The sequence below is a fragment of the Macaca fascicularis genome, chromosome 4 (genome assembly GCF_037993035.2).
Source record: "Macaca fascicularis isolate 582-1 chromosome 4, T2T-MFA8v1.1".
In the NCBI taxonomy this organism is placed as follows: Eukaryota; Metazoa; Chordata; class Mammalia; order Primates; family Cercopithecidae; genus Macaca; species Macaca fascicularis.
The window spans coordinates 57004101-57026205 of record NC_088378.1 but is presented as its reverse complement, the minus strand read 5'-3'; the positions used below and the strand labels follow the sequence as shown (position 1 = coordinate 57026205).

General features: G+C 41.2%; 1 protein-coding gene and 1 long non-coding RNA gene across 2 annotated transcripts in view; both read right to left on the bottom strand.

Annotated features, from left to right (window-relative positions):
- UST (uronyl 2-sulfotransferase) overlaps window positions 1-22105 on the bottom strand; it is a 317208-nt gene that overhangs the window by 10892 nt on the left and 284211 nt on the right. The gene's annotated exons all lie outside the window — the stretch shown is intronic.
- LOC135970552 (uncharacterized) lies at window positions 2053-5496 on the bottom strand. Its single transcript, XR_010586279.2, has 2 exons — window positions 5373-5496; window positions 2053-4833 (listed from the first exon to the last, which is right to left on the bottom strand). It is a non-coding gene; the product is annotated as an uncharacterized lncRNA (long non-coding RNA).

Here is a 22105-nt window from a genome sequence, read left to right as displayed (position 1 = left end):
ACTCTCAGCATGACCCTATCACACTGTGGGCCACACACTACATTTTGAAGCCCTCTCCTCCCCTGGCATCTGCAACAGTGTTTTCCTGGCACCCTCACCTCTCTCTGATCACTCCCTTTCCATCTTCTCTATGCCCTCCTCTTTCCCAGTCTGTCTTGTAAAGACCAGTCCTCCTGAGGCTCTGTTCCAGCCACTTCCCTTCTCCCTGGTTACTCCCTGGGTGGCAGCATCCAACCCTCTACCCTTTAGTCTTCATAGCACTGTGGACAACAAAATGAACAGTTTATATAAACAATGACAGCTTTCTTGACCTTTTGTTTTCCACAGAGCTGCCAAATTTAATAAGGTTAATGACATTGCCAGAAGGTTATGTCGCGGTCAGAAACAGGAGTGCTATTTTGTGCCAGGAGAAACAGAGACTCATATTCAACCAATATTGATGGGGAACACCCATTATGAGTTTGGATCATTATATATGTTATTTTATTTGATATTCTCAATAACCCTGTGAGGTGACTATCATGACCCCTCTTTTGCAGATGGAGAAACAGAAACTTACCCAAGGTCACACAGCTGGCTGGTAAGTGAAAAAACTGGAATTTGAATCTGGGTCCCCATCTGTGTTGAGGTTTTCCCTAACTGTAAGTCCTGCACCATAATCAGGGCAGCTTTCGTGAGCCTGTAGAAAACTATCACCTTCATATGGAAAGACCAGAGGTGGTTTGTCTTGTATAATAAGCAGAGAATTCTTAAAAATCTCATTTCAAAGACATATGGATGTGTGTCTTGCTGTACGATAATCGGTGTTATGGAAAAGTCATTCCATTGCTAAGTGTTCCACATTTTTGTAAAATGCCAGACTTTCCATCCAAACAAAACAAAGCTACATGGACTATGGAATCAGCCTCTCTCCAGATTGCCATAATAGCAGCTCTAGAGGAAGTTGTTAGGATTTTTTTTCAGACTGTTGTTATTTCAGCCACAAAACAATTATGCTTTAAAAATCTATACTTATTAGTAGCATTCCTTGGGGAGGGAAGAAGCCCTCGTTAGGTGGGCATAATGTTGGATTAACCATGAAGAAGTGAAGACCTCACTCCATGAGCATTCTCTGATCCTAGCAGGAACCGAGAGTAACTTCAAGGGGCTCATGTCTCTTGTGCCCACTGAAAAACATTTAAAAAGAAAGAGACAAATACAGATCTCCTTCCATTAAGGCAGGGTGGCAAGAAGGCAGCCCATGATCGGACTGGCAGGCAATGTGTTGTTTGGCCCATGGGGTATTTTTTTTTTTAGAAATGGATTCAGTTGTTGTAAGGCTTGGTCTATTTCACATGGAAAGCTGGATTTCTGGCTTTTCTCAAAGGGCGGCTACATTCTTCTGGAGCCAAGCGTGACTGCCCCCGTGAAACAGGCCAGGGCTCTCCAGTTCGCCTTAGACCCTAAATGCCAGTTCGTTCTTTTATGTTACCTGCCTGGCTGTTCTAGAAATTCGAGTTTATGCTTCTTCTTTAAATATTTTAAAATTCAGGCTTTCATAAACCTAGAGAGTAAGTGCTTCTCATCAAAATCAAGGCCTCACTGGTGTGCCCAATATCGTCTTCCTTCCCTCTTTCTGCAAAGATTTGTTGAAGAACTATTCTGCACCACGCGCAGGAACTGTTGCAGTGAAGGGGACGTCATCATCGTCACCATCATCATCATCAATTGGCAGTTTGAGAGCTTTCTCTGTGCCAAGTATTGTCAGATATCTAAACACACATTTAATCCTTATAAAACTCCCAGTCCTGTAGGGCCTCTTATTATCACCATTTGTAGCTGTGACGCTGGAATTCAGAAGTTTGCCCAGGCTCACACAGCCGGGAAGTGGTGAAGCCAGAAGTTGGGTGTGGGGAACTCTGACTAATGAGCCCAGGTTCTTAACCCTCCACATTGCTGAAGAGTGGATGGAGCTCACAGTCTAAGGGAGATGCCTGCTCATAAGGCTTGTCACCGTGGGGGCAGAGAGGGCATCTGACTCTGATTCATTTGTTGGAGTCGACATTTCTTCTGTTTGGTCAGAAAGCCTCACCAGGGAGACCAGGCTTAATAGGCTTATCTTAAATACTCTGCATGGAGTTGAGTCTTTCATACTCACTATAAGATCATGAAGATTTGCTGTATGTGCTGTGTGTGCACGTCTGAGAGTACAGGTTCTGTGTGTGTTTCAACCAAGAAATGCAAAACTTTTCGGAGGCCTCCGAGGCACTATCCACCTCCTAAAAAATTTTCTCTAGATTTTGTTCTTAACATCTCCACCAGGTTTCATTTAGCTGTTCTTCCAAAGAGGCTTTTTTTTTTTTTTTTTTTTTTTTTTTGAGACAGAGTCTTGCTCTGTCATCCAGGCTGGAGTGCAGTGGCGCTATCTCTACTTACTGCAAGCTCCGCCTCCCGGGTTCACACCACTCTCCTGCCTCAGCCTCCAAGTAGCTGGGACTACAGGCATCCGCCACCACGCCTGGTACATTTTTTTGTATTTTTAGTAGAGACGGGGTTTCACCACATTAGCTAGGATGGTCTTGATCTCCTGACCTCGTGATCCGCCCGCCTCAGCCTCCCAAAGTGCTGGGATTATAGGTGTGAGCCACCGCGCCCGGTCCCAAAGAGGCTTTTTATACTGAGAGTGATCAGGACAAAAGTGATACCCCATTGATCTTTGTATTTCCACGTGCACTCAGCACAGTGCTTCTCTCTACAGTCTTCTTGAGGGAACAAAAGAAACCATCAGAAGGATGAGGGTGCCGTCAGATTCGAGGAAGGCTTGGCTGTGTCTGTGAGATGGAGACAGACAGCTGGGCACAAAGGCAGTATCTGAAGGAGCTTCACAGAAATTCCCAAGAGACCCACAAATGCTGGGTCCTTAGCAAGAAGCAGTCTACCCTCCCATCTGGCTGGGGTCTGTACATTTCAGTGTTTAACTCTGTGGTTTGGTTGCCTTTTGGGACCAATAGTGCTGGCAAGGCACATTTTTCTGCCCCTCTACTTTAATCCATCAATACTTTTTGGCAAAAAGAAGCTGTGGCTTCAGGATGTTTTTCATATTTTTTTAAGAAGCTTTTTCTTATTACCTTTAGGGATTGGTCAAATAATCCCCTTAGTTATTTTCATGATAATTACCGAAAATTTCCTCAAAATAGGCACTGGTTTTGAGCTATGAAATGTTCAGAAGAGGGAAAACAAAGTAAAAAAACAACCTTTAACCCTTCTATTTAAAGAACACAATAGAGATTGTTTTTTCTTTATACACATGTCCAATCAGCCATAGAGGCAGGCCACAGGGGGACGGACTTCCAGGCTCTGCGCTGCCCCTGGGGAAGGAGTGGCAGGGACCCTACAGAGTAGTTACGGTCCTGAGTGGAGATTCTTCTTACAGCTGGCCCCAATGACATAAAAATCTGTAGTTGGCCACCCAATGCTGGCAGAGAATAAAACCTGGCATGAGGCCAGGAGGGGGCTGCTTTCTGTATGGTTAAAACTTTACAAATAGTGGCCAGAACAGTGCAGCTTCTCAGGCAACTCCTGTGGAGAAGCACATGCCTCTCATTTTCGTAGGGCTCTGTGGATTAATGCGCTTTCACATCGCCCCTCACTACCTTGCTCAATCTTCCCAGCAACCCATTTTACTTACAGATACCAAGGGCCCCAGAGGTCACAAGACCGGCTCAAGGCTGTACGGCCAGGACGTTTCAGTCCGAGGACTGGAAGGTGGGCTTTCTGATTCTCAACCTTGCACCTTTTTGCTACACCACAGGCTGTTAATTTCCAAATTGAGTGGAAATCTATAACCACCCACTTCTCCTTGCCCTGTGTGTATTCTGGCATTCAGGGAATCTGTTGAAAAGAAGGGCTTGAGTGTTCTAAGACGAGGGGAATGCTTTAGTAAGTCTGGGAGGATCTGGTGAAAAACTTGCAAGCCAGCAAAAATGTTTTCACACTAAGAGGGACTGTGTCTTTTTCATTTTTAGTTCCCCAGTGTCCAGCTCCATGCCTGGCACCTAACTACCCTCCATAAATGTTTGTTGATTTGAAACCTGTATTTTAAATCCATCTGCAAGACTGGATTAACCCAAAGGGCAACTTTTAGTGCTGACTATGCATACTTCATTTTTTAGCTAAATTCCTTCCTTAGTTGAGGGTCCTTCCTGGGCAAACTTTCCATTTCTGGAAATCGAATTTCTGGACAGTAGGCTGATAGAGAAGGTTTGGATCACAGGTTGCTCTGGAGAGGTAGTGGTGTTTGCTTTTCTTAGCCACTCTGTTGCAGAACACTATGTTATGGTGACAGAACGCTTGCAAATACTTAGCCAAGCTTAAGACATGCCATGATAAGGAAGGTCCACCACAAACACAAATAGCTATGTAGAAGCCACCACCTTGCAGCTCATGAATTTGTGCTGGGTGTGTTATTTACCCCAGCCATTAACTAAAGATTCAAACACTGTTGGGTAAAAAGACATTTATGTGTGTGACCTGACTTTGATGTATGAATGCTGGTCAGTTACTTAACTTGCCATCACTTTTGGTACTTTTTAATGATGCTTCTCCATTAGCAAAATGAAAGTGTTTTATTTAGAAGGAAAACATTCATTCAATCACATTCATTTGGCCTATGTGCCAAGGACTTTGCTTGTGAACTGCGGCTCTTTGGTCAGTCTTGAACACTTCCTGGTGGAAGAACTTAGCCCAGGCTTTCAGGAGTATCCACAGAAAGCTGGTGTCCCAGTGAAAAGGCTGTAGGGGAAAAGTTCTACTGGGACCTTGGAAACATCTCTGCCCGGCACCAGGCACACCCATCTGCATGGAATGCATATGTCAGTGGATTGCACACAGATTCTGGTTTGCCAACTCAGGGGCTCCTCCCAATGCCCTGCCAAACAAACACTGGGGACTTAACTTCTGGATGTGATGATAAATATCAGTCGCCAGTAACCTGTCTGCATGCAAGACTGGGCAGTGACAAGCACGATGTGCTTACTGCCCAAGATTTTGCTTTGATTTTGTTTTACTGCCCAAGATCTGAACATTTTTGCAAACATAGCAGCTTCTACCTCTGCTGCATTGACATTATGTTTGGACTGGTTCATAATCTTCAGTACTCCTAAAAGTCCCTTTAATGTAAATAAAAAGGAAATCAGACCTGTTCCTGGGAGTCTCCCTTCCCACCTCTCTTCATCTGTCAAACGTGCATAATGGAAAAACCACGTAGCCCTGGCTCTGGGCCAGAATAAACAATCTGGAAATACTCTATAAACCTGGCTGCTGCACCGGAGGACAGAGGCCTCGCTTTGTGACCTCCGAGATGGTTAACCATATACAAAATAACAAAAGCTCACCACCATCTTGCAGTGTATTTTGATGCTGGGCTGGCTCTGGCATTCCTTTCCTTGATCCGAGTGTATGCACACTCCGCGCTCACCAGAGCCCTCTTCCCGTAACAATCTGCGCTTGTTTTAACCTGGTCCAGCAGAGACTATGCACACCAAATGAATGCTAGTTTAATAATAACCAAAAGACGGGCCAAAGTTTACCACCAAAAAAAAAAAAAAAAAAAAAAAGGCATGGTCAAAAGACGCATCAACTCTACAGCTTCAGGGGCGCTGAGGGGTGATCAACTGAGAGGCCTTGCTGTTTCAAGAAGCACGCTGTCTAAGAAACTGACTCACTCATATCATGTTAGATTACAGCCAGAGATTTCCAGCACATGGGGATAAAGCACACTTTCTCAGGCAACAGGTGTGCTGAGAGTCACAGTCAAGTGGAGCACTCGGCAGTGGGAGAGGAAGTACCGTCGGTGTACTCCCCAGGGTTGGCAAACGCCTGCCACCTCCATTCCCATACAGCCCTGCACCACGCTGGCCGCTCCCAAAACTGTGTGAACATGATGCTTGTCACAGATAGAGTAAACTCATTTCCTGAATTATAGGGGAGGCCACACAGTTCAAAGAGATGAAATACAACTGCAGGGCCGCCGGACTCCCTAGGGCTGCCTCCAACGGAAATGAATGTGTGTCACTGCGGCTCACAGTGATACGCTCTGGGCTGGCTGGGCCAGCGCTGCATTTGCCACTCAGATATGATCGATGGCATGTTAAGACCACCTTCCTGGTCATATGGCCATTAAGGGAGAAAAGAACAAAAAGCACTTCATGGCTGCCTTGGTGCTGAGGGTTGATAATGTAAACAGAAAACTTTTGGGGTGTGTTTTGCAGCCTTTTATTCAGATCTAGAAATATAAATAATTAAGAATAACTTGAGATCAGTTGGACTTTCAAGAGAATCTTTGATCTATGTAGTCAAGTAAAAGTTCATGATTTACTTTTTTGTTTTAAACAAATGCAGAAACCGCCAGGTTCCTTTGATGAAAGAGCATGAAGGGTTTCTAATGCACACACTTTGCGTAGATTTTTGAAAGCAGGAACACAGTAAAAGGAACCAGGAAGAGAAAGTATTAGCCTGTGGGTCGCTGAGGGCTCACCAAGACCAGGGCACTGGGCCCCTGTGGAATGGAAATCAGCCCGGAGGAGGAATGCATTTCCTAACCCCATGGAATTGGAGATGAGGGCAGCTCGTTGGACGGGCTTCTAGGTTATTGCCTGGGGGATCCAACTTCACACTACTTATGTCAGAATCTGCCGAAATTGCTAGAGGGGGTGGGCGGTGGTGATAGTTATTTTCTTGCCTGGATTATTTTTGCTTAGTCATCAGTGCTGTACTGAGCACCTACTAAGCTCAATGCTTGATTCCAGGAAATAAGAGAAATAAAATAAAATAAAAGCTAAAAACACAGGCTCTTTCTTCCAGAAGGAGTAAACAATAAAGGGAGAAGCAAATGTGCAATCCTTCCAACAACTTCCTGGGCAATCTGGAGATCTGTTTCACTGTGGATGGGAAGGATGCTCCTCACAGTGGGGCATCACAGGAGGGAGAAGAAAGGGGGATCACAAGGGGGTGGCGTTGATGGCCGCAGATGTCCACCTTTCGTGTCCTTCTCCAGGGCCAGGTGAACACCTTGCCGGACAAACTTAATGTGCAACAAATCACCGGAAGAGCCTGACACTTGCAGAGGTTTCGGTTCTGAGTTGCTGATAGCATCCCAGCTTCTGTTGATGTGGGAGCCTTCCAACCTCACCCTCAGATCCTAACGCCTAGACTTGAACATGTCAGGGCTAGAGGAGATGGCCAAGCTCAACTCCTCCTGGGCCTGACACACACGCTGGGGGTAATGAGTCCTGGGGCAGCTTCGGTTCCCTCCACAACCGCCCCCTGAAGTCAGCGGCTCCGGCTTCCTAACGCCCTGCTGCCTGGATTTACCAGATGAAGGGCAAGTTGCTCTGTTTCTTTTCTCCCCAAGTTCGGCATCATGGCCCAGACCATTAAAAAGCTGACATACTTGTTTGAAAGTATATGCTACGGTAAATATACGTATGTGTTTTCCTCAGCACAGTTTTTACCATTAAAATACTGGCTTATATATGAGGATGGCAATAAAAGAAGGATTTATTTTCACAACAACAATTGAACCAAATATTTCTGTTTAAAAATATCTACTTCTAAAAAAAAAAAAAAACTTATTGGAAGAATGACTATGTCTTTATCAACAAAATGTATCTCTTAAAATATACCTTTAATTTGATTAATGTGGTTTTTTTTTTTGAGAAATGTGTTTTTATTACTTTTGTTACTTTATTTGAAATCGTATTATGAAGGCCAGAACCAATGACTGATAAAGATATCCTGATCAAACAGGTTTTTCATCTGGATAAAGAAGATCAAGAGAAAAGCTAATGCAGCAGTTCTAAATTCTTTTGGTATCTGACAATTTCACAAGCTCTGTTTTTGCTTTATGGACAGGATTCTTTTTCTCTACTCCTCATAGTCTGTATGGCATTTGCAGGCCTAGGTTACTTCTCTTTCTCCCTCTCTTACACACACACACACACACACACACACACACACACACACACACACACTCCTCCTTTGACAGGGAGGAGGCCCTCTCCTGAAATCACACTTCATTACCTACATCTAGCCCTGATGATGTCAAAGCCAACTGCTGACACCCGTCACTCTGGGCACTCCACAGAGGGTGATATGGCCACAGGACAGTTTCTTGTCTCATTTTTTCATGTTGGTCTATTTTTTTTTTTCTTCAGGGTTTCATATAGATCAAGCTACCTATCGAGATCCACAAAGGATCATCAGAAAGCCCTAGGGCAGTTTATAAGCTTTGAGCTTTAAACCTTAGTTCTCAGAGAAAAATAATTTACAATGTAAACATTTATTTTTCTGGTTGTGATGTACACATATAAACATACTGTATACATGATGTACAGATATACGTATATACTTACCTATATGTACATAGACACATATGCAAATACATAGTAAAGTTTTTAGGAAACTTAGGAAAACAAGAGTATAAAATAACTTTTAATCAAGCCACAGTTATTACTGTAGTAGTACATTTCCTTCTAGTCTTTTTCTTATTTATGCCTATTCATTGTAAAACACATCTGTGCCATATTGTTTATGTAGTTTTATCATCTTTAAAACTTAACTAACCATGACCATTTCTCCTATATCTTTAATTATTACCAATTACATTTTGCAATATGTTTTTACATGCTCCATTTTATAGATGCCTTAAAGGTCATATAACCATCTGCTACTGTTAGATGACTGGGTTTTCTGTTTCTATGACTCTCAATAATATGAAATGCACATCCTTGTTCACAAGTGATCATGTGCCTTTTTGCTTGTTTCCCTAAGATCAATAGCAGCTTTAGATAATGAGCAGTAAATTTTCCTCTTACAGCTAAGGACTTCAATTATGCCAACTCTAAGATACCACTTATCTTCTATTGTCAGAGATCCTGAAATTTTAAGACATTTATTTTATTGTTACATGAAATCAATCTATCACCTACCTTGCTAAAGTTTCAAAATGCACAGGGCCTTTTGAAAATCCTGCATCTCTTGACTGTGAGAATGTAAAGGAGTACAGCATGCCCTTAATATGGGAGTATGGTTGCTCGTAAAACATTTAGTGCACCAGAAGTTCTTAGTAACTTACACCACATGATGACTATAATCACAATGATGAAATCTTTTCTCATTTTTTGATTCTATGAACTGGGTACTCAGATCGGGCTATCACAGAACTTAGTATTTTTATAGTTAATTCAAAATGCATTTTCTTTAACAGAATATATCTTATCGCATTTTTTGTTTTAACATTATATTTGTCACAATCATCAGCCTCGATGAGTGAACCAATGGTGAGTCTCAAGAGCCAACAACCTGGATGTTCTCTCTGGAATGTTAAACATGGGGGAATTTTGATAAACCCTTGAAGGGCTGTGAATGAAGTAGCTGTTCATGGAGACTGAACGTGTAGATAAGTGAGATATTTAACCTTCTGCCCAGGCATTAAGAAGTTAGGTTAATAGGAGGTGCTACTCAAAATAACCATTCCCAAGTCAGGAAAGTGTGAAATGAAGTTCCAAGGATGCTGTCAATTCCACTGGGAGAGTTTGCAATGTTACTTTAAAATTAAATGTACTTTATCTGGGCAACCTGTAGCCCACTGGTAGTACTTGGTCTTAGGGGAATGCAAATTGACAGCCCTACCTCTTCCTTCTCTCCCTGTTAAAAATCAGATTTGCAACTTCACACTAAATAAGATAGTGTGAATATCTAAAAACATCCCAATTGCTTAACCAGGCAAAACCCTAAACAAAAATGAGATGAAACTGCAACCTTCCCATTTGTATGGGAGGTCCATTTGTTTTGGAAAGTTTGAAATTGACAAGCTAATGTCAGTAGACACCAGGACCATGTGAGGGAAAAATCCCTGGGTATCATGGCTATGACTTTAAAAAGCAGGGGTAGGCCGGGTGCGGTGGCTCATGCCTGTAATCCCAGCACTTTGAGAGGCCGAGGCGGTGGATCAGTTGAGGTCGGGAATTTGAGACCAGCTTGGCCAACATGGCAAAACCTCGTCTCCACTAAAAATATAAAAATTAGCCGGGCATGGTGGTGCATGCCTGTAATCCCAGCCACTCAGGAGGCTGAGGCATGAGAATTGCTTGAACCCAGCCGGGAGGCAGAGGTTGCAGTGAGCCGAGTTCACGCCACCGCACTCCAGCGACATAGCGAGACTCCTTCCCCGCTCCCCCCCGCCAAAAAAAAAAAAAAAAAGAAAAGAAAAGGAGGAGGGTTAAATGTTTGATATGGATAATGATATACTATACAAATGTTACAGACATATTAAAACTTGCAAATGCAATTTGAGAAAAAAATTAAACCATTTTAATTAAGCTCTTTCATTCTTCTGACATATGAGAGAAGAAAAAGAGAAGAGCACTGACATGCATAGGTTTTAGGTCAACAACAGGTTATAAATGAAGGTAGTTGTGATGACTTCTTGAGCTGAACTTTCATGGCCAATGGCTGTGAGAAACTGTAGAAGCTCATGATGTCAGATGGAAGAGAAGGGACTGATTGCCAGGTTAGATTTTTGATGCAGCACAAGCATGAAATTGTGGTACAATGCACCGGCCATTAGCCACCAGCCTTCCCCTTTGATAAGACATGGGTGGGAGTGACTAAGGGGAAATGAAAAAGAAACAATCAACCAATGCTAGAAAGGCCATTACGTGACTTAGAAGCAGGTAACAAAGAGGTGCTGGTGTTACCAAGAAACGTGCCCATAGGTATCATTAGGTTCCGTTAGGATTGGTTCACTGTGGAAACAGCATTAGAGACAGGTGGCGGAGGGGACAGGAGAAACGGGTAACTTGAATGACATTCAAAGCATTCTTTAAAAGTGTGTTCAAAGGATGGAAAATCAAAGATGTTTGAAAGAGAAAAGTCAACAAATGGAAAAGCTGTAACCCATTACATTTTAGTTTAGTTTTATTGGGGCATGAAATGAACTTTCATGATGTTCTAAAAACAACAACTTAACTGCATAAAACTGAACAAGTGAATTGGCATTAAATCCATACCATATTTTTTAAAATCTCTTTTTGATATAATAATAGTAACTGGTTAGTTAGGTCATAGTCCTCTTCCTCAAATCATGCACAGTTAAAGAAATATTTCTAAAAATTTCTAATTGCTCCTACATTCTAGCAAAACTATACATCGACATGCTGGTTGATTTATGACTTTCTAGTAACCTTTACTCTCAAATGGCTTCTACCAAATTATTTATTTACTTGGTCTATGCTGAGGTAACCTCCTGGCTGGGCTGACTGCCGTCCTTTCAGCTCAAAGTGTAAAGGATTGAGTCCCCTCACTAAGACGTTTCTTGAGTTCCTGTGAGAGCTGTGGGTTCTCATGAGTCTCAGGTTCAATTTTGAAATGTCTCTCTTTTGGATTGCTTGAGCCTGGGATGTCTAGGCTGCAGTGAGCTGTGATTGCACCACTGCACTCCACTCTGGGAAACAGAGGGAGACCTTGTCCAAAACAAACAACAAACAAACAAACACCCAAAACAAACAAAAACTGTCTCTCCTTCCTCACCATTTCTCTTTGGAGAAAAGAGAAAATCTTTGACAATTTCTGACCCACTGAAAAATGTGAAGTGGCAAAGTTCCATACCTTTGCCAAAGGCTTCTAATTTCAAGCCTTCTTCAGGTCCACGGCGCTGCTTCACCTCACTCTTGTCTTTCCTGCCCAGTTTCCTCTCTTAGATTACAAACTTAATCAACTAAATGCCCCCCCACCAATAGCAGAGTTTTTATAAGATCTGTATCAAGTCATTAGTTTTCCCATTAAGCATCGGTGTTCCCCCAGCCCCAGCATGTACGATGCACACAGAATCTGGAATCACAGGAGACTGCTGAGACAATGCTAGGTGTCTGACACCTTTTAACCATAAGTGCGAGATGATGTTGTTGAACATGAAAGGCTGTGGAACATGCAACCAGGAATCAGCATGTCCTCATTGAAAACTTTTACACCATTTCTACCAAAAAAGATTAAATTCGAATAGAAAGTTACTTAGCTCACTCATCACTTCCTGAGTTTTACGTGCAACAATAAAATGAAGGCCTACTGGTTACCGGCTGCCTAGAAGGGAAAGCAAGTGAAAGCTCTTTGGCTCTTCTTTGGGTAGATGTAATTCTACCCCACCCCTATCCCTTTGTGAACATTTACAAAACCCTCTGGCACGCAAGTATTTTTCTTTCCCTCCTTCTGCATTTTTTTCCCACGAGGTCCAAAGTCCCAGGGAGGGAGCTGCTGGGCATGGGGGGATGAGGTGAGAACATGGTAGGGAACCACACCTGCTCTCCAATTGTGCTGGTGTCTTGGACAGGGGTGACAGATGGTGGACTTGTGCCAATGTTTCTAGCTTCTGTGACCAACTGTCCAGAAAGGCACTAGATATGAGCCCTAATTCTTGTACTTTTTGGCTGAGAGAATGCTTTGAAGCCTTTTCAACCATCATGCTTCTGTGCATTCCCTGAGGTATTTAGATCCCGTGCTTCGATAAATTAGTGGTTGCAACTGAGCACATAATTCCTTATATCCACTTAGAATGTTTATGAGATAATTAGTTCTCAATTTCATCCAGCATCATCAGTTCACCTCCTGATCAGATAGATACATGAGTGGCTATTTTTTCTGAAGTATGGCAAACATAGTTGAAATCAGTCGACATTAGGTTATACCTCATAGAGCATATAGTAAATAATTGTCATAGAAAAAACACACAACACATAAGTTTGGGTTTATAGACACAAAGAGGAACATAGAAGACAGGGAAAAATATGACCCTGAACATGAGCATGGAATGTTTTCAAACTTATTGATATTCACAGTCTTAGCATCTTGATAGTATTCATGAGTAACAGAGGGCTTTGTGGAAACATCTGAAGGTCAATAATTCTTTTTAACAGACTAACAAGACCAAATTACTATTAAATTGATTTCAGTAGTTGATAACCATACTTATTTCTGGTAGACTACATATTTCAATAAACAACTTTAAAAACGAATGTCACTGAATGTCAATTCACTATAAATTTAACGGTGAATATGTCATAAAATATTTTTATATCTAAACAACTAAAATAATAATAGGACCCTAAAAAGACTTTTAAAACGTGTTCATTAATCAAGTTTTGTTCTATATGATAAATCATGTACTCTAAGAATTTTTGAAACTCCAATAGATACTTGCTGTAACTAAACTGGAAAGGGTTCCCATTTTTGCTTTGCTATTTTAGAAAAATAAGCAGTTTTCCCTGGATTGTTTGCTTTCTTAAATTCCATTCCCCGATTCATTAAAACCCTTCTGAAAACCAAAGTTGTTGACATGACTGAAACAAATGGCTTTACTGTTAACCAGATTGAGTCTTTGCAAGCACTTTACTACAGCAATTTTAGTAATTCCAACTAGCAAAGTCTTTCCCCCTACAAAAAAACAAAACAAAGTAACATATCTAGAATATCAATGAACATTACCTCAACAGAACAACTAAGCTTTCCAGAAACACTGGGTTCTTGAGAATTCAGCAGAATAAAATTTCATAGAATCCTACATTTTATTAGCTACCCCATCATGGGGTAATCATGTTTTGGATTTTGCGAGAGAGAGAGAGAGAGAGAAAGAAAGAGTGGATCAGTTAAGAGCTTAAGAGCACGGCGTTGCAAGTTCCCTGGGCCTGGGTTGAGTGTTCATGCTGCTAACGACCAGCTCAGTGACATAGAAGCGTTATGAATCATCTCTAAGTTGGCAGTTTCCTTATCTGTAAAATGGGCATAATAATAATATCTTCCTCACAGGGTTGTTCTTAGGATTAAATGAAACAGTACATCTAAAGGACTTAACAAGATTCCTGGGACACAAGAAGCTCCCAATGAGTGTTAAATATAATAACAACAACTATTAATATTATGACTGTTATCCTCAAAATATATTCCCTTGAAACATCAGTATTCTGCCACTGAAATAGAAAAATGCTAATCTCTCCAAATGAAACAATTAATTTCAATTTAGTTGAAACTTAATGTGTTAATGATACTTCATGAAATTACAGACATCAAGACTTTGAGATACTCCGCTCCTATAAAATTTTAAGGTCTGGTGGTACAGTGAAAGTAAAGATTCATATCCCTTACAGTATACATGTGCATTTATAGATCAACCTTCCCCACCTATATATTCATTAGCTGCATAAAATTCCAAAGCACTTCTTGATCATGAATACTGTATAATCTATAATTATTTAATTCTGTAAAAATGTCAAAAATATATTTTGGATGTTTCATATATTTTCCCCTCCCTAATAGAGTTCCATTTGGGTAGGACTATCTCTTTTCTATTCATTTTTTATCCTCTACTATATCTTCTTGCCTGTATTAGGCAAACAATAAGCATTCAAAAATCATTCGTGACTGCAGCATCTGAAACACTTTAATAAAAAAGGAAGAAAAGTAAAGTTTTGTGAGACACCCCTCATTGTCACTGCAATAGCTGGATGGTCTAGGGCAAAGAGAAAATGCAATGAGATACAAAGTGGAGGTACAAAGGAGAAACCACAGCCCTGCTGAGATCAGGAACTGTACCATTCAATCCTCTGCTCAACTTCCTGGGCAATGTAGTTTAGGCAAAACCAATTCAGGTTTGCTTTCTTATGGAATGACATGCTATTTAAGTCATGGAATGTACAGAGGATCCACTTAAATCTTGCATCAAAAGACCCAATGATGCCCCTGAATTGGTGTTAGAAAAATCAGGCCCATTTGCAGGCCCGTCACTTCTTTGTTTTGGCCCTTCCACTTTTTCCAGAATGCTAGCCACCACTTGGCAGAGGTGCCCAAGGGGTTCAGAGGGCCTGCCTGACTTTCTAGGTCATGTCTGGTCAGCTGCATCTTTCACAGGGATGACCAGTGTGTGGCTGTAAGCTGTTGTGGAATTCTCTTCTCTTGAGCATAGATGTTTCTCCATTGATATGGCTGTGAAATTGAGATTGTGATGACTATTAAATGAGACTTCTTGGCTGCTGAGTCCCAGCTCATGGAATCCATGCATGGAGGCTTCTGGAGGATGCTGGTTTGTGGCCCTCACTCTTCACATTATTCCTCAACTCCAGCATCTTTCCCTGGGTTGCCTGATCTGTCTCTAGACTGAAGCCACCTGATGTTCCCAGAGCTTGGACTGCTTGTGCCTTCTGCCCAGCTGCCATCCCTGCCTAGATAACCACCTGCCCGGCAGTTCCCCTGGCTCTGGCTCCACAACTAGCCTTGGCATGTGGGCCTTTACAACACTTTCAACAAAGGAAAGAATTAAGAAGAAATGCTAAAATAGTCAGTCACACCATAGTCCAAATCAAATGGAAGAAAAGGCACACCAATTCATCTCCACATCCCATATTCTGACATCTTCTGACTCTCAGTATTTTTGTACCATTCATGATTTATTTTCTAAAAACTCAGAGTCAATTTATATTTATCAAGGGTATGATGGTTTTGGCTAATATGTATCCCAAAGAAAAGTCCAAAGATTTATTTTTGTCACTTCATTTTGGAGGATAAAGTATATTGAAGAACATACTTCACTGAAAAATATCAAGCCTAAACTTCACTCCTGAATAATGCTGGTGTTTACCTCTCAGCAAGGATCCTTGTCAGTCACTAGGAAAAGCAAATAGGCAAATGTCATTTTAACATTCCTTTAGGATTGTGGTGTGGAATGCGAGGGAGGTTGACTAGAGTTTGGAGTATCCACACCTACCAAACATAAATCAATGGCTTCAAGATATCACAGCATGAAGACTTTATTAGGTGCCATCTGTAATCACTCAATGAAAAACAAATAAAGGATGAATATTTAAACCTCAGTTCTTGATATGAAAATAGCTGCCTAGTTCCCATCCGATTTGCTAAACCATCGTTATAATATTTAATCTTACTACTACAGCGACTTGTGAGGAGGAGGGTGTGTCAGCTACTGCAGAGTTAAGACAATGTGTTCTCAGATTCAGGACAGTTATGCTGCAATGGAAAAGATCTATGAGCTACCTTCTTGTAATTCAATTATTTTAAATATCTGCATTCAGGCCTGGAAAGTCAAGTCCTGCCCTTAATGGTGTTTATACCATAGTTCATACAGTAGATAAAATGTCAAGATTATTAAAGAGTTAAGTACAGTTATAGAATTTTAGTATTTCAGGGTTAGAAATCTACACACATTTTATAGCTTCTATATACAAGAAAGGGGTGTGTGTGTGAGAGACAAGGTGAGTTTTTTTTTTTTTTTTGAGACGGAGTCTCGCTCTGTCGCCCAGGCTGGAGTGCAGTGGCACCATCTCGGCTCACTGCAAGCTCCGCCTCGCAGGTTCACGCCATTCTCCTGCCTCAGCCTCCCGAATTGCTGGGACCACAGGCACTGGCTATGACGCCCGGCTAATTTTTTGTATTTTTAGTAGAGACAGTGTTTCACCATGTTAGCCAGGATGGTCTCGATCTCCTGACCTCGTGATCCGCCCACCTCAGCCTCCCAAAGTGCTGGGAATACAGGCGTGAGCCCGGCCGAGACAAGGTGAGTTTTTAAAAAACTACTGGCTAGAATTTGCCAGGTGAACTGATGAAATCCAAAGGACAGTTGCCAAAAAGAAGTCAGAAGTCTTAGAGAGAGGGGCTGGTAAAGTCACAAAAAGTGGAACCCAGGATTTCGTGTGCACACAACTGTGCTGCCCCTCGAGAATGATGTTCTTCACTGGCCCCATTTTCATCAGTGTTGCTGCGCGTGCAGGAAAGAACAGGAAAGAGAGAGGGCTAAAAATCTGTGTGCTCCTAGCAATTCCACAGTGAGCCAGTGGGCTTCCCTTCTGCTTCCACATAATTTTTATCTGAACATTCAATTATGTTCCTAAAATACATGCTTTTCCCACAATTTAAAATGCTACATGCTTACTATCTGTTGGGAAATGAAGAAAATAAATTACTAATAATCCCGCCACCCAGATATGACTAACAACATCAACATTCTGAGCATTTCAACGTAACCATTTCCTGTGCTCACATCGTTTTTCTAGTAAAATGGGTATCATATTGTAAATACGATTTGCTATCCTTTTCTCCTTTACTTCGTGTCACATCATATTTCAAGCAATCAGCTATGTCATTTAACTGTTTTTGACATATCAAAATGTATTTAGTTATTCTCTTATTTTTACAGTTGTCTTTTTGCTGTGCAATGGTAAACTATCCTGTGAGGAACATCCTTATAACAGTTTTTAGGTACCTGTATGATTTTTTTTTCTAGCAACTGAAATGGGTCAAAGGTTGTGAACATTATTTTCTCACCAAGGAATCAAGGAATCACTTTCATTTAATAAACACATCAATTGTAATATACAATTTGATGAGTTTTGACAGCTATATATGCCTATGCCCCTACTACCACAATCAAGATACAGGATTTTTAAAATCAGTTCTGCAGCTATGGTCATTTTGAAGGCTTTTAAGATGCATCACTAACTTGCTCTTTACCCCAGGGGGTACCAATGTGCTCTTCCTCCAGGAGTCTCCTGAGGTGCCATTTCTCTTCGTCCTCATCACTGGGGACTCCATGACTACTCAGTGTTTGTCCATATAACAGGCAATAACAATTTCACAGAAAAAATGGTCTTATTTTAATATGCACTTCCTAGATGATGAATGTGGTTGGGCTTATTTTTTAGTGTATTTGTGGCAAACTGTACTTCTCTTTCTCCATTGTTTTCTGTTAGTGATTTTCTTATGGATTTGTAAAAAATGCTTCATGTTTTAATAAAATATAATCACATTAAATCTTATCATTGTTGCAAATATTTTGCCAACTTAAGAATGTTTTAAACATGCTTAAAGTTTGAATTAAACATAGTTATTCTCTACTCTCTCTCTTTTTCTTTTTTATTGAGACAGAGTCTCACTCTATTGCCCAGGCTGGAATGTAGTTGGCCCCATCTCGGCTCACTACAACCTCTGTGTCCCAGGTTCAAGCAATTCTCCTGCCTCAGCCTCCTGAGTAGCTGGGATTACAGGCACCGGCCACCACGCCCAGCTAATCTTTGTATTTTTTAGTATAGATGGGGTTTTGGTCAGGCTGGTCTCAAACTCCTGACCGTGCCAGCCCTTTACTTTCTCTTTGTATAAATATGTATTTTACTGCTTTTATGCTTAGTAAATCCTTAGCAAAACCCCATCCCCCAAAAAACAATCACCTATATTTTTCTCTATTCCTTTCGTGTTTTGATTAAAAAAAAAAATTAACTGTTTAGACCATCTGGAATTTATTAAGGCCCATGGTATAAGGAAAGACTCTATTTTTTCCCTAAACATTTAGCCAACTAATTTACACCTTTATTTACTCTTTCTTTTTAATGACCTTTACCACAGAGCACACTACCTTTTATATAAGCATCTGTTTCTGTTACTGTTTCACTGACTTGTCTATCTGAGCTTGTGCTTTTACACCATTATTTTAAACCCAGGAGCTTTCTAGTATTTTTGAATCTTGTTGGGCAAATCTCCTCTCATTACTTTAAAAAAAGATCACTGGCCATGTCACTTGTTTATTTTTTCCAGATGAGCTTGAGAATCACTTTAAGCTAAAAAAAAATTCTTTAAATTATATGCTAATGTGAAGAAAATGGCATTTTTATGATATTCCATATTTTCAGGCATGAACATGGTCTGTCCTCTTGGTTTGCATTTCTTTGGTGGTTGTTGTTCCCAAAGTAAAGTTTGGTGCCCACATTTCAAGTAGAAATTCTGGGCTAGAATTTCTCACAAGGGCTTGAACTATTAATGAAAAACTCTGACCTCATTTAAATAACCCAAAATGGCCAAGGGGTGGGAGAACACATACGATTATATTTCAGAGAGTTAAAAGGACTTTTAAATTTTGAAATGCTCCATAAATGATTATGAAAATGTGTTTCCTTGACTCTGACTAATGAGCCTTAGTGTGAAAAATCCTAGTTCTATTGGATTTCTAATGAAATCCTAAATCTATTTCGTTAAAGACATACAGAGTATAATTGCAGCACCATTCTGTACACATTCCTTAATTTTTCCTAAAAACTCAATGTTATTTTCACATTGGCAACTACTAGTAAAGTATGCCTAAGTATTAGGCATCATTTTTTTCCCCATTAGTTAGCTTACTCCATTTCACAGATATGTGGAAACAAAGTCTGGCTTCAATTTGCATCTGAGATGGGGTGTGTATATATTTTTACTCTTGGTTTGTATTAAAAATAAACTAGAAGAGCAAGTGGGAATGTGCTACAGGATGTGGTCACTCAACTTCATGTGACCTCGACATTTGTATTCGAAAACAACTCTAGTAACTTCAAAGGTGATTTTCAAAATAATGCAGAAGGAAAATCATTCCTCTTTAACTCCAAACAGAGACACGCCAAGAAGTCAAGTCCACTCAGATCAGTAGGCACTAGATGGGCAATTCTGCTGTCACCAGAAAAGTGGAAGCCAGTAGAGTCCTCATGCCACACTTGACAAGGAATCACACCAGGGAATGCTGGAACCTGCACCATGACAGATAGACTTCGGAACAATTGTGTTGGTCTCTCCTTTCAAACTCAAAGACTTGACTAAGTTGAACACTTGAAAACCCTGCCCTATTGCAGATGGAAACAGAAGAATCAAATGAGATGATTAGAAAAGTGCCTTGGAAACTGTACTCCGGTGCACGAGCACATTATCTCCATCAATCCTCAGAATAGCTTTGTGAGATCACCATCCTCTGCTTTCAGATGAAGAAACAGACATCCCGAGAGGTTAAGGAGCTGGCCCAGAGTTAAACAGCTGGTAAGAATTAAAGCTGGGATTCGAACCCATGCCTACTGACTGCAAAGACCATGATTGACCTATGTACTGTACCATTTTCACATCTCAGGAAAGGAGAAGAAAACTTCACCAATAGGAGATGTCTTCTTGTTAAAGAGCAGCTTTTAGCTTCCTAGCAGATGATCACGAACAAACTGAAGTGAAACAGGATCCCAAAGATCAGCCAACTCCTTGGCCTGCTAACAGGCAGTGGTGGCCCTAGCCCTGCCCAGTAGACTGGTTTGGGGACCAACTTATAACACCAATTGTGTGTGACCTGCACATTCCCAACAGAAAGAAGCCTCTGAGCTTGCTTTTGGTAAACTTCCAGGATAGGGCTGAAGCCATTCTTGCTTACATTTTGTTCACCAAATAAGACTCCAGGCTCCATAAACAGGGATGCATGATGTACTCCAGGCACAGGTATGTTCTAAGTGCATTAAAGCTGTGTATGGATTTGAAGGGGAAATCTCTTTCCAATTTCTATTGAATACTTCTTGACTGTGGCCTGCAGAAAACAATAGTTGTTGACAGTCACATGTCTGGCATCCAGCAATCTGGCTTCTGTGATGGTTTTGCAGCTCTATGGTGAGCTGGGAAAATATCTAGAACATTTCTAAGCAGACATTCTGGCAGATGGCTTTTTTAAAGGAATAAATGAAAGGACTTCAAGCTTCCAAACTTGGGTGACTGGCAAAACTGTGGCACTGTGGAGTAATCTGCATCCCTTTAAGTAAATAAAACAAGAAATCCTACATAGATGATTAAAGAAAATGGAGAACTAGACGGGGGTTGCCTTGCTCTCAAAACCCCATCTCTCCTTCTCAGAGATTTTTGCTGGCTTTAAGCTCAGTCTTTCAACCATAGGAGAGGGTTGTTCAGTATATGAGAAGGCAATACTGAACTAGAATCATTTGGGGCTTCCTGGCACCTTCTAGTCACCTCCCTGCTGTGGACAAGAGAATTGTTACTAAGCCTGTGCCTAGAGATCCTCAGGGTACCCACACACACTTCCTGGTGAGTGCCATCCGTCTCCTCTCTGTTCTTCCTGTGACTAGCAGGGTTGGGCGCATCATCGGGGCTCAAAAATATGTTTGCTCTTACTTTTCATACCAAAACCCACAATTACTTTTGCACCAACCTAATACATTAAATTGAGTTTGTGGACCAAATAAACCCCTTTTCCTTATTTCTATGTAGCATTACATCTTAAATAAAAATGAAGTTTAGTATACCATGAAGGGGAACTTACGGAAAAACAAGGAACGTAGGAGCAACTCTCAAAATAAAAACCCAGTTTCACAAAAAATGACAAATTTCAAATGCACAGGTTTCTGATCCCCAGATAGCTAATGCTACCCCTTAGCTCCAGGAAAGCCTGTCCACACATCCACACTTTGTGTAAAGACCCTGCCCTGGGACTTAACTTCAGAACACCTAATCTCTCTGAATTTGAAAACAGGACTAGATTATAAAAGCTGTGCTCGATTAGTTACACCCCTAATAAAAAAAAATGGTACTTATCAACTTACAGAATTTGGCATACAGTTGAGACACTGATTGTTTCAGCAACGTGTGCTCACTATGTGCTCACTTTGTAAAACAAAACAAAACACTAAGCCTTTGATGCTGGCATAATGGCCTTTTTCTCTTGGGTGGATTCCACTTTGCAAGTGTTTCCTGCCCCAGATTAATCTGCTATCCAAAGCACGTGTTATTGGAAGAGCTTTTCGCTATTTGTGCCCAAAATATTAGACTACTGAGCACATTATTAAGCAAACTTGAAAACGACTTGGATCTTTTTTAGGAGCTCTCCAGATGGGTTACCGCCTTTCAGCTGGGCCCAGCATTCTTGTCTCTGGCGGTATTAAGCTGGAGCCACAGGCATGCAGCAGACGCCATTTCCCCAATAAATCCCATGGCCGAATGAGGCAGAGTGGGCACCAGTCACACTTCATATTAAGCTCAGTCTACAGATGCGGATACCTGAATAATACTCCCACCGACCCTCACCCCCTCAAAAGCAAAATGTAGAAATGTAGGGAACTACATTCGAGGTTGAAGCCATCAGTACAGATCCAGTTGTTCAGACTGTCATCTGCCATTGTGTTTCCTCACTGAGACTAGGGAGAAAGAGAGTGAGGGGAAATGGGAAACTTTAACCACAGGACCATAATGGAGGCCACAAATAAGCTACTGTATGTCAATAGAAGTCAGA